A 13332-nucleotide genomic window follows, 5' to 3' on the forward strand; every position below is an offset into this window, starting at 1 on the left:
ATATTGCAGCCAATACATCAACTGGGCTAAAAGGCATGTTAGGTTACATTTCCTTCTCTCACTGCATTCTCAGAATCTCATCCTGTTCCTCTTATATCCAATGAATTCGGTGGATAGAAGAACTAATTTCTTCAATCCACCTTTTTCTGCGCGCTCTTGGATTTGATAGAAGCGACTACTAGCGAGTCACAACGCGAAACTGCTAACGTTGATGGGAGGTGTAGTTTTTATGCTGCATTCGCGACGTGATTCTATGGTTTGCACCAGTAATGTTTCTCGATGTTGCGGTGTATTTTGTAGACAAACATTGACATGGTTAGAAGTCATTCGCACCAGTGCGCCTAAATATTTTTTTGCACTCGCACGGCATCATTTTTACTCGCATGTGCGAGTGAAATGGGCGCACTGTAGAGCCCTGCCTGCACTGCTTGAAATATTCACCTGTGGTGGTACCCACATGTACCATAATCCCATTTATCACCAGTATCAGTCTGAACATCATTTTTCGTCTTGAGGTTGATTTGACTGCTTTGAAAAGACAAGAACATAAAATGATCTGTACTGTACATAGATGACCTACATGAGCATGATCAAATCTATAACAAAAGGTATAGCCAAATCATTCATACCACAGAGTCCCTTGGTCTTGATAGCTGTAGTCAGGATTTGTCAAATTGACTTACTTATATCAGATGGGATGATTATATCAAGGGTATGAAGGACCACATGACCCACATCCTTTTGGTTGGGCAAGAAGTTAGACCTGTCTTTGTGTGTTTTACTTCCTTATTCTATGCTGAAGTGTCATCATGCACTTACAATCATTTCTGTTGTCCTTAGACTGATCAAATGCAATGACTCTGAATAGTGCTTACTTTTATTTATTTGTTTATTTATTTATTTATGTTTCACTTATTTATTGCTTTTTTGTTTCCCTGTTTACTCTATTTTACCTGTTTTACTCCATTTATTTTATATTATATGTATCTTTAATTTGATCTATTTTACTGATCTAATTATTTTTTTTAAATGTACTACTTCTTAATTCTACTCATGTAATATTGTTTTTCTTCTTAATTATTTTATACACTACTTTAGTCAGACCTGTGTATCCCTGGGTCCCTTTTTTATGTTTTAACTGTTTTGCCCAACCTCTCTTTTGCCATGTAAAGCACTTTGGGACACCTGTTGTTTTTAAATGTGCTATATAAAAAAAGTGACAGTGTAGGTGTGTTATGGTCATTTCCAGTTATTAATGAGCTATTAACCAACAGTCCCAAAAGAGCAGGGTGCACCCATAAAAGTTATGGTTTCGCAATTGCAACAAAGTTCAAACAACAACAAACAAATAGAATAGTCCAGATGAGGAATCCAAACGTTGTTTCAATCACGTGTGTGTTTACAGTTCAGTCCTACCTGATAGGATCTGGTCGGAGAATTCAAAAAAGGAGGAAGATTCGATCAATTGCGTGGTAAACGATCAGTCCTACCACACTTGAAATCAGAAGATGCACACGGAAGGGTTTCCTCCGAAGCGATTAAGTCTTGAGTGGCTCGCCATCCTCCGTGCAGGGAAGCCCAGTGTCATAAAAACCCAGCCTGCATACATGTACACAGGGCTTACAAAATTAACCTACTAGTAAACTAATACATTAATTTCAGTAACAAATACGCAAGAACATGAAATGTATCGTTAAGACATAAATTACATAAAATTCAAGTGGTTATCAGCGCCATGTACAACTACACGCTGATTATGTGAATATAGGATACAGAATAACTCATTCAAATTCATCACACCATTATGGAACATGTGTAGAGGGTGGATGCATTGCTAAGACTGTATGACCATAAGCCTACATGAACTTCATATAAATTGGACTCTAGATGGGTTGATGGTTGTGTGTGTGTGTGTGTGTGTGTGTGTAACATTGAACTATGCGGGGGGTGGGACAGGACTGAATTGGGGTGATTACCATGGTTGGCTGTGAGCCATTCTTTACAGCTGGCCAAAATAATTAAGTGATCAACGAACAACAAGGATTGGTGCAGCGACTGCATAAAAAGAAGCACCGTGGATCTGCACGGGACGAAGGACACACCGATCACACTGATTTGAACGCCTGCCGCCGAGGCCGCGACCCCCTTAACATCTGTCAGCAGAAGGAATTGGAAAGACCCCAAACAACGCTCTCAATCCCACACGTTACAGGAAAGTAGCCCTGCCCTTGCCTGTGTATGCGTGTGTGTTTGTGTTGACTGTCGACTGGCGTTAAGCGCGTCTCCCCTTTATTTCCCAGTCCGGAACGAGCTCGACCTTCCTCCCGTGACGACGGCCAGCCTGAAACTTCTCAACGCACCCGATTTTGCATCGTTAAGTCAAGGGGGCAGAGACACCACTAGAGGAATCCCCGACGGAGGTGTCTGGCCACGCATTTAAAGAGACAGCGCATTGGTGGACGTATCACTCCAGACTGTTTTCAAAGACGGCTCTTCAATCCTGGGGGTTGGGCCACAAGTGGCACTGGACCCAGTTCAACTCCCCTTTATTAGTGTATTGTATGTGATTCATTGCAGGGTTTGGTCAAGTAGTGAAGGGCTGCCGCTGGTACAATATTAGCTTGATCGTGTTACCTACTGACAAATGTTCCTTTATCACGTGTGTGGGGTATCTACATAATTTGTGTGCTGTGCTTGGTGTGTAGTGCTTAATATTGCCACTTGTAGTGTAGGCTCAGTTGGGGGGAAATAGTATCAGTGGCTCCACCCACAACCTGCTTACCCCAAGGTGTTTACGTACAATTGCCACTAGTCGCCAGCAGAGGGAGCCAACCCTTGACGTGTGTCAGTAGTGAGGCTCTAGCGAGTTATATATATATACTCTGCAGGTTGGCTGCTCTTATAGTGTTTTTTTTTCCGTAGCGTAGCAGCTTGTGTTAACATTTCCTCTAGGTCACCACGTATATGCTTGCGTGTCTTTTTTTTGTTACAAAGGGTTGCTGTGTCTTATTACCATTTTGTGAGTGGTTCTTGTGTATTGTAGCTTACCTCTTTAGCCTTCCTTGTTGGTTGCCTTAGGCAACCCCTAGTAGCGCCCATATACTCAGGGAGAGCCCCTGGCTAAAACGCACACCCCCTTTTCGGTTGGTTCCCTCTGTACGGGCCCTAACCTCATTATAGCCGGAGATCTCCCTCCTCTAGAGGGTGCCAGAATGTGGTATTTACATATACTAGGCTATTGATTTGTTTTGTAGTTTCAGTTCTTTCATACTGGTCCTATACTCTAAACAGGCTGTGAACTTACATGGGCTATTGATTTATTCTGTGGCCCTTCATTTCTTTCATACTGGTCTTATACTGCAATTGGGTCGTGAACTTCACATAGGCTATTTATTGAACTGTGTTTTAAAACTTGATTGTTAATAAACTATATATTTTTATACTACGTCGTTGTATTGTTGTGTGTTTCGAGGGGAGAACCGCCGGTAATCTGTTACCGTTACACATGTTCGGAAGTTCTTAACATTCAAATCTTAATCATTCAAATCTCATCACTAATGTGATGTAATGTTTATCACATGTAGTGTGATAAACACGGAATCTAGCCTGGTGTGAAACCCCAGGACTAGCTTCTTAGCTAATATGGCCGGCTAAGTGACTAAGATATCTACACTTACAGAGACTTCAATAATCTGAACATAACCCGAAGTCTTCTATAACAAGAGAATCCACACCTCTCAAGTTCACTTCTTTATAGAACTACAGTAGCAACTACTGCTATGAAGCTATTTCTTTACTTTGAATCTGTGCTAGAAATGATTGTTTCCTTCACGTAATCCTTCAGAAAAATTTCACTCTCTCCGGGTGGGTGCGGCTTCCCATTTTCTGACCTATAGACCCTTTCAACAAGGTAAACAAAAACAATGCTTGAACGTTCTATTTGGGCCCCAATCTACTTCCTCTGCATTAAGATAACATATGGAATGTTAAAAAGTAAGTCTCGTGGGGCCAACTATGATGCTGATAATAGAACTCTCTTGAAAGGGTCCATAAGAAAACACATTTCCTTACTTCGCTGACTGTTAGGTAGTTGTGAAAATATAATGTCCACCATCTTGCATTTTTAAAAGATTAAAAACTGTCAAGATAATTGTTTGTAGCAGTCTTTTTTTATTTACGTAACAAACTGTTTAAAAATGGACACCACACATTAACTTGCACATCTCAATCTGTCTGTCTCTCACACACCAACACCCTGGCCCTTTTTAAGTGCACCATTGGGTGTGGACCAATTAACTCAATTATCAATTATTACCTTCACCTGCAGACAGTTAGTCAGCTAACACACAGACAGGAACATGTGCAAAAGTGCATTTAATTAAAAACAGTGTCCTAAAACAGGGAAGATGTAGTCAGCATCCTCACATTACCTTCCCCCTCTTTTCAGCTTGCAAACAGTTTGGGAGTCACGTGGGACCGCTGAGATGGCTGCCTAGAACTTTTCTCCTGACTAAAATCCTCCTATTTTCATGTACATTCGATAATAAAAGCCTATATTTTAAGTTACAACGAAGTGTAAAGTGTAGCAAGTATAACAAGTGTGTGCGAGTGCGAGTGTCTATTTTGCGTCTTTTCCGTCCCCTCATGGCAAATACGTCGAAGAACAGCTAAGCAAGGAATAAACTAAGTGTCTAGTGTCTAGAACAGGGGTGGGCAAAACTTTTTGCGTTTTGAAAATTGGACGGCGGGCCGCACAACAACCCCCCCCCCCCCCCCCAACTACATACACATAAAAAAAAAAAATAATAGCCTATAATTTAGTATGACATGAATTGCTTAAAAATACTGCTAATTTTATGCTGTTTAACAAATGTATAAATTGTGCACTGTCGCTTTAAGACAGTCGCTATAATTCACGTCTATTTCTCAATGATCTTCTGCCTGCTCCGCTATGGCTAGTGCTGTACCTACGGCTGGGCCCTCTCACAGTTTTTAAATGGTTAGTAGTGGGAACTACTGTTGCCCTTATGATTTCCTTTCCATGGTCCAGGCTAATTTTTTTCCAATGCTTCAGTTTATAAAGGCTAATCCGGATAAGTGGAAATTGATCAACCTTAGTTTATGGGGAAAAGTAAACACTATTAAGATGATAGTTGCTCCACAGGTGAATTACGTATCCATTATGGTGCCTTTGACTGTCCCAGAATCTTTTTTTAAGCAGTACAATAAAATAATTAGAGACTTCCTGTGGAACGGCAAGAAGTCACTTATAAAGCTTAAAAAGTTATATACACCTAGAAACAAGGGAGGGTTGGCTTTGCCTAATGTGGAGCTATACAGAACAGCTTTTGAGGTATTTAAAATAGCTACTGCACTGGTGTGGGGAGAGCTTAGCTCTGAGTTGGTTGGACATAGAGCGGGAACTGGTGTCTCCATTTGGGACTATTGAGGCTTTGTCACAAGCCTTTATAAAGAAGAGACATCCAAACCCAATCTTGCAGTACTCTAGGGAGACTTGGGCAAAAGTGCATAAGCAACTACATATATCCCAATATAAGCAAATGTATTCATCCATATGGAATAACCCCTCAATCAAAGTAGGAAGGGAACCTTTTGTATGGATCACTTGGCTGAATAAAAGCATAAATAGGATTAGTGACTTGTATGTTGATGGCCTGTTCCAGTCATTTGAAGAACTCAAACAAAAGTTTTATTTGACGGATAAAGCAGACTTCTGGGAGTATTTACAGCTCAGGAGCTGTGTAACGAGTCTTAAAATCTCACTTGATAATGACACAAATAAGCTGCTCTGTTATTTGAAGCTGCCAGAGCTTGTCCATAATAGAGCCCGACCGATTTATCGGCGGGCCGATATTATCAGCCGATATTAGGCATTTTCCAAACTATCGGTATCGGCATTTATAATGGCCGATAAATGAATATTTTAAAAATAAAATAAAAACGGACGAAACACCCTTCAACCATGTCATGAGTGTTGGCGTTGTATATTTTGTCCACCAGAGGGCACTCTACACCGTCCCTGCTGGCAACACTCGTGTATAATGCAAGGGGGCAGGCGAATTCCCGGAAATAGAAGAATCGACGTAGGCTGGAGGGACCACCTCTCTGCTAACTCCCATAGAAGCCCATTCATTCTAGGATTTTTTTGAAATACCATAACTTCATATAACATATATCCTGTGCCGATATTGTAGCTTCTGTGTAATCAACATAAACACTACAAAGGCAAAACAGACTCCACTACCTCGTCCGTAACGTTGGTTACCCGTAAGAAGAATGGTTAGCTTGTTCGGTTGGAGAGAAGCTAGCTTTGACGTAATCTCTTCTTCGCGCCGTAGGGAGAACTGTATTGTTTGGATAAGAAGCTCAGTACACCTTACTGTCTGACGGTAACTCATAAGCAAAACCTAGCATACACGACCGTATGTTAAGGTAAAGCATTACACAGAGGCAACCTAATAATAATAAAAAGTAAACCTAATTTTAAAAAAAACGGCACTAATCATTTCAGAGGTTTTGGCAGGATTGACCGTAGGTCGGAAAAGTGGAAAGAAGATTAGCTTCAAGGCTATAACTTTTTTGTTTTGTTTTAGCATGACTGTTTTTGAAGATGATCAAGTATGGTAGCTTCAACATTAGCACGACTTGGTGAGGATGATATTAATAATAATACATAAATAAATGTTTAACTTTGATGACTTTGAAGGCGAAGGAAGTGTGAGAAGAATTTCTGTGTATCTATCATATGAGTTACAAGATTCAGTTCGATGGCTAACGTCACGAAGTTAAGTGTGAGTCTGCGCAGTACTGGGGGGACCAACTGAAAAATCGTTCTATTTGACTCAGTGCCCTCCCATTGAAAACGACGGAGTCTGTTCGTCCATTTCTTTTACTGTCTATGGTATAACGCCATAGACATAATATACATAGACACTCATAGATATATATACTGACGCTGCATTGGCTGCTGGAAACGAGAAATGTGGCCGCCATCTTGGACCGGTCATACTCCTCCTTGCGTTACAGTAGAAGACACAAGATGCCAGCCCAGTGGAGCATGTTTCTGCTCAAATCGGCGGACCTTCACAAACAGGGCTCGGGGGATTTACTTTTCACAAGTAAGATTTAACATTACCGTACTATTGGTTGTATTTTGTGAATAGAATATTACCAGAGAGTTGAGAAGGAGCAAGGATCTTTGATATTACTGTATGAAAATCGTAGCCAGTTAGCTAGGCTATGTTTACTCGGTGTTCACCCGGCTAACTGAGACTTGATAAGTCATATTCCATAACACTGACTTAGATTACAACTGACACAAAAAGGCTATTGTAGATATAAATCATACTAGATTTGGCCGGCGAATTTTACACAAGTGGCACAGACTGTAGCCTATTATTGGGCAATCGCTAGCTGCTACTTGTAGCCTAAGCGTGTTGGTAGCCTAGCTTCACTATTTCCTGAATAAAGTAACTTTTCAATAGCTTAACTTCTTTATTTATCAAGTAGCTTAGCCACACAAGCTACACCTTTCTTGTCATGTGTAATTGGCACAATTTAAAGTAGCTTCCTATGTAGAGAACTAGCCTACTGCTGTTTTTGTGTTACTAATACATTTGACTGGGTGGTAGTATTGTGTAGTGTTTTATTCATGGCAGAGTAACTGATAGTTTAGCTCACTACAATTTCGAAGTAGCTTGCCCAACACTGTATTATTCACCAGTCATTGCCACTAAGATGCCTCTAAAATTCCTATTCATTTATTTATTTTATATCTCCTCAGAACAACTGCCTTGCTCAAGGAGACTGTAAATGAACTGAACAGTCTCCTCACATCCCTGAGGAAGGTGCAGCTCTTCATTGCAGTATTGCAGGGCATCTGCCAGAGTTTCCGCTAGAAAAAAATGGTGCTGGTCAAAGTGACCGGCAGAGGTTTCGTTTTCCGGACATTTTGATGATATGCCGGTCAAATATCCTATTATCCCTTCTTAATTAGTCAAATTTAGGAAAACTGGAGACAGGCTATGTAGCTTAAAGAATGACATAATCAGGCTGTATAGAATGCAACATGTTCATTAGCCCAACTTAAACATGCCTAACAAGATCTAGCCAGTATCTTTTCATGGACAGCAAGAGTCCGCTTCGTTCGTTGTTTTAAAAAGGCTACGTTGTTTGTTGCTGCTACCCACGTTATCTCCAGTGGTGACTGTTTAACTTACACAGATGCGCACACACAAGAATGAGCGCTCACACCACTACCCCCTAATGCTATGCCTCTTTATTTGATAACAATAAATTAAGAAATTTTTCCTATTCTGGGAAATGTTTAGTTTTTTTTTTTTTTTCGGCCGCGGTTCAATGATACCGTTTAATTGTGCCAGAAATGATCCGCGGACCAGTAATCGCCTCGTCGAGGAGGCCCTAACCCTGCAGATCATAGACAGAGAATACATAGGCCTACTGTATGCTTTGGGTAAAGAACACTTTGCATACAGTGTACACGGAGAATGAGTGTCTTGGAGCGGCCGCACCCCCCGCAACTCCACTTCCAATGTCACTGATTCCGACAGATACGCCCGACACTTCTGCTTTTTATCTGGTGGTGGTGGAGTTGACCGGACATCTGAGGCTTCAGACGTTACCAATTTATCATCATCCATCGCGTCTGGCCTCTGAAAAAACGTTTAAGGCTCTGCCTGGGCCTGGCCATGTTTGAACCGCCTCACTCATTTGTTCGTTGTTTAACATGGACAATTTCAGACAATTTGACCGGAGAGATTTAATTTTGTCGGACATATCATTTTTTTTCCGGCCAATGTCCGGTAATTACCGGACAACGGAAACCCTGGCATCTGCTACACTGTGACTGAATATTTGATTTATGAGCTCCACCTTCATCACCTGCATTCACCACTCTGTGTCCCATTTCCCCATCGTCTGGTTGACTCAATCCTCTTTTATGGAGTTTACCCAGTTTCACTACTGCCATCTTATTTGCCCACCTGCTGTCTGAAGCACTTTTGTTCTCAGCCGAAGTGTACCCAAGCAATTTTAGCAAAAACAAAAAAAATCACCGGAGTTCTCCTTTAAGTTTGAGCAGTAGTTAATTTTCAAAGTTAGTTGCACTCATCCTTGGGTCGCTTTGCAGTGAACAGTAATCCAGCACAACTGAAAAGCCCATCACAGGCAGCTGAGGCAGGCAGGCCAATGTTGAGTTGCAGAGAGTTTTTTTTTTATATATTTGGAAACGAGCAGAAGGTTCAGCAGATTAAAGGGCATCGAACTGGGGGGGGAGTGGGAAGTATAGGGCCCCAATGGAGGAGAGGGCCCTTGAAAAGTGGAATACGGCGGGTACAACATTTTCACCAGGCATTAGTAATAACTCAGGTAATCCACACATAAATCCAAACAACTCCATAAGTAGAGTCATGTGTAATGAAATGGAATAACACAGAGAAAAAAGTATTGAACAAGCTAAGAAAAAGCACTAAGGCAAGGAAAGAGAAGGAACAATCTGAAATCTGTGAGTAGTTAGCGAGTAGTTATCCTTTCTATCTGTGCAAATTAATATGAGCTTGGTTAGTAGCCTACATATTGATGGGCTATAAAAAGGTTTTTCATTACCAAGGAGTCACACAAGAAACATTTCATGATGGATAAAAGCAAAAAGCTCTTCCAAGACCTTTGAAACCTTATTGTTGCAAAACATATCAATGAAACTGGTTACAGATGCATTTCAAAACTTCAGAATCTTCAGTAAGCAGCATGGGAGCCATTATCTGCAAGTGGAAGAAACATCACTGCATCATCAACCGGCCATGCACATGTAACGGTGTTAATAAAGTGTTCCATATAGTTAATGTTAAATCCTGCTAAATGGGTCAAGACTTTTATTTTGGAATTATTCTGTACAGTAGTTGCATTGTGGGTGTCCTGCAGCAAAACGGAAGTTAACTGCTGCAGGTAAGCTGGGCAAAAGAGGGTCCGCATTAAAAAGTAATTAAAAGTGTTATAAATTGTCAGAGGTGGGAGTAAGTCACACATGTGCAAGTCTCAAGTCTTAACCTTCAAGTCTCAAGCAAGTCCACAGGGGCGTAGATTTGCGTGGGGACGAAGGACGTGTCCACACCAATGTCAAATTACAACTGAAATGTCCCCACCAATATTCAGGTTGAAATGGGGGAAAAAGCACTCATTATCTGCATTGCATTATCTGCAAGTGGAAGAAACATCACTGCATCATCAACCGGCCATGCACATGTAACGGTGTTAATAAAGTGTTCCATATAGTTAATGTTAAATCCTGCTAAATGGGTCAAGACTTTTATTTTGGAATTATTCTGTACAGTAGTTGCATTGTGGGTGTCCTGCAGCAAAAGGGAAGTTAACTGCTGCAGGTAAGCTGGGCAAAAGAGGGTCCGCATTAAAAAGTAATTAAAAGTGTTATAAATTGTCAGAGGTGGGAGTAAGTCACACATGTGCAAGTCTCAAGTCTTAACCTTCAAGTCTCAAGCAAGTCCACAGGGGCGTAGATTTGCGTGGGGACGAAGGACGTGTCCACACCAATGTCAAATTACAACTGAAATGTCCCCACCAATATTCAGGTTGAAATGGGGGAAAAAGCACTCACATGCGCTACACAAAGAGTTAAATCATTTGTCACTTCAGTGCTGCGGATCATCTCGTACAGATCTTGTAATATGCAGTAGCCTATAAGGGTAAATCGCGCTGATTTGAAGTTACCTATAATAACTACCAGTGAGCCGCAGTCTCCTGCGCAGCATGGCGCAGCACTTCAGCTTCACTACAAGGCATATGAAGTGCGTCCAAATTCACCCATTCTTCTCTGTTAAACTCCTCGAGAAGTAGGCTACTCATCACACATGTGTCACATGAAAGAGCCTTTCAGCTTTTAAACGGTAGCCTAGAAATCTAGACGCACCCTAGCAGCAGCAAATTACATTTGCTTCCGGTGGGGTATACTACGAAGCACGTTAGACATATCTAGGCTATGTAGACATATCGAGGCTTGACAAAGCCTTGACTCGGGTATACGTTAAGTGATACTACGATTGCAGTTATGTGATATATTTGTCAAACTAGGCTTTCAGCTCAGATCTGTGCGCGTTCTCGGTGTTGGGATGACTTTGGCCAATCGTGTAACGTGGAGACGCACAAGACCGCCTCTATTTAAAAATAATTACTTCCGCATTCATGAGAGATAGCTTAATCTACACTGCGGTCATTTTTTGTGTCTAACCTATAACATCAAATAAATCAATTGTCATCAGTTGTTGTATGGTATGCACGTCCATAGTGGGATATTTGCACGCACAGCACTATTAAAGCGCATTCGAGATCCTAAATGTTAGTAGAGGCGGAACTCCACCTGTAAGATATATGACAGAATCCTACACGTGAGATAACTTCGTTTTTAAGACAATTGATTGGTCAGTGTGCGGTAGATTACACGATTTGAGCTATAACTTAGCACATAACCTCCTCCCAACCAGGTTTGGTTGACAGCATAAGATACCATGGTGATATAGCAACACTAAAACAGATCCACTTTCGTGTCACAGCATAGCCTGGCTTTGAGCGCAACATACCTCGCTAACCCACTAATCGAGATTCGTAGTACACCCCACAGGGCTAGTCTAGCAACTCTCCGTTGGTTTGTGAGCGCGAAAAATGAAACTTCTATCAGGCCAATCAAATCGTGTATAGAGTCGTTAGGCGGGCTTAACATAATGATTGATGGCAGAGTTGCAACGGTTTGGCTTGAATTCCCTGCTACTTGAAAACAAAGAAGATGGATGTTGCTGTTGGCCAACAGTGTGACACGAGTTAAGCTTGTTTTAAGTTGGCAAAAGTTTGAACTAGCCAACTAGCTCCGCTGGTGGGAAAACGCATGGGACTCAGCGCTGTCCTATTGCGTGCAGATGGAATTTGAAAGACAACCGATTATCCTGCCCCTCGCGCCTGAGCACTGCGAACGGTAAGTGCCCAGACCCTACATTTTAATGTGGGTCTGGCTCGTCAGGCTATTTAAACGGTGCTAGCTAGCCTCTATTTGCTGTGATAAACAGTTTGCGAGAAAAATAACTTCAAGAGATTTAATCATTATTCTCTGCGCCCATCTCCACATCCATTCGTATTGGTGGAATATCGGACGTAGGCCTACACACTCTTCACGCAACACATGACAAACCATATATCAGAATAAACAGCAGACCTTACCGAACACAAAGGTGTAATGCATTCCCGTGTATAGTTAGCTGTTCCAATGTCAATTTTATTTATAAAGCGCATTTACAGACGGCTTAGCCGCACCAAAGTGCTTCACAATAAAGTGCAATAAATAAAAACAGGAAGGCACAAAAACAAAACAAAAAGGGCTACAGTTAAAATAAATTAAGAAAAGCAGAAAAAAGAACATTTAAAATTAAACACTGGGGCATAAATTTGAAATTGACATTTGAAATTGATGCGGTAGCGGATGGGGAGCCAGTGGAGTGAAGCCAGAACTGGGGTGATATGTTCACGTTTTTTAGTGCAGGTGAGGAGTCGGGTGGCTGAGTTCTGAACCAACTGCAGGCGGCGGAGCTGGGATTGATCAATGCCAGTATAGAGAGCATTACAGTAGTCCAGTTGTGAAGTGATGAAGGCATGGATGAGTCTCTCAAGATCGCTCTGGGGCAGGTAAGGCTTTGGTCTTTGCTGTCAAAAATCACGCCCAGAGTAATCCGGTTTTGAAATAAATTGTAGCAAAATTCAACATGGTCTTTCGGCTTTAAGCATTTCTTAAAACTGATCTGTGCTTACATCGCCTAGATATCTGTAAATATTAGAACCAGAGAATATACAGGCAGCTCACGGTTAAGAGTTTGTCAATGTAGCCTTAATGATTTCTTTTCACAAAATGCTAAGCATGCATGTATTTAAGTTTTAAAAACATCAGTGTTGGGAAGGTTACTTTTAAAAAGTCAATATAGTATCAACAACAACCCACCATGGAGGATGGATTGATATATAAGCCTAGATGGTATGAAACACTGTTAGCATCATTGTGTCAAAGAACCTACAACAGAGATGTTTTGAAAGCACATAGGCTAAGAGGCTACCAAATCCCAAACAATTTACATTACACATGTCTCATGGCGCTTTCCAGAGTGTTAGACAATCAGAGACAAGAAAAAAAAATACATTTTTTAAATGAATTTCAACAGCACAAGGGGAGTTCCATGCCTTTTTGTAGAACAATCAGAGAAAACAGAAACGAGAACCTAAACTGTTCTAAAACATGCTGGC

This window comes from Alosa sapidissima, chromosome 3, assembly GCF_018492685.1.
Source record: "Alosa sapidissima isolate fAloSap1 chromosome 3, fAloSap1.pri, whole genome shotgun sequence".
NCBI classification, from domain to species: domain Eukaryota; kingdom Metazoa; phylum Chordata; class Actinopteri; order Clupeiformes; family Clupeidae; genus Alosa; species Alosa sapidissima.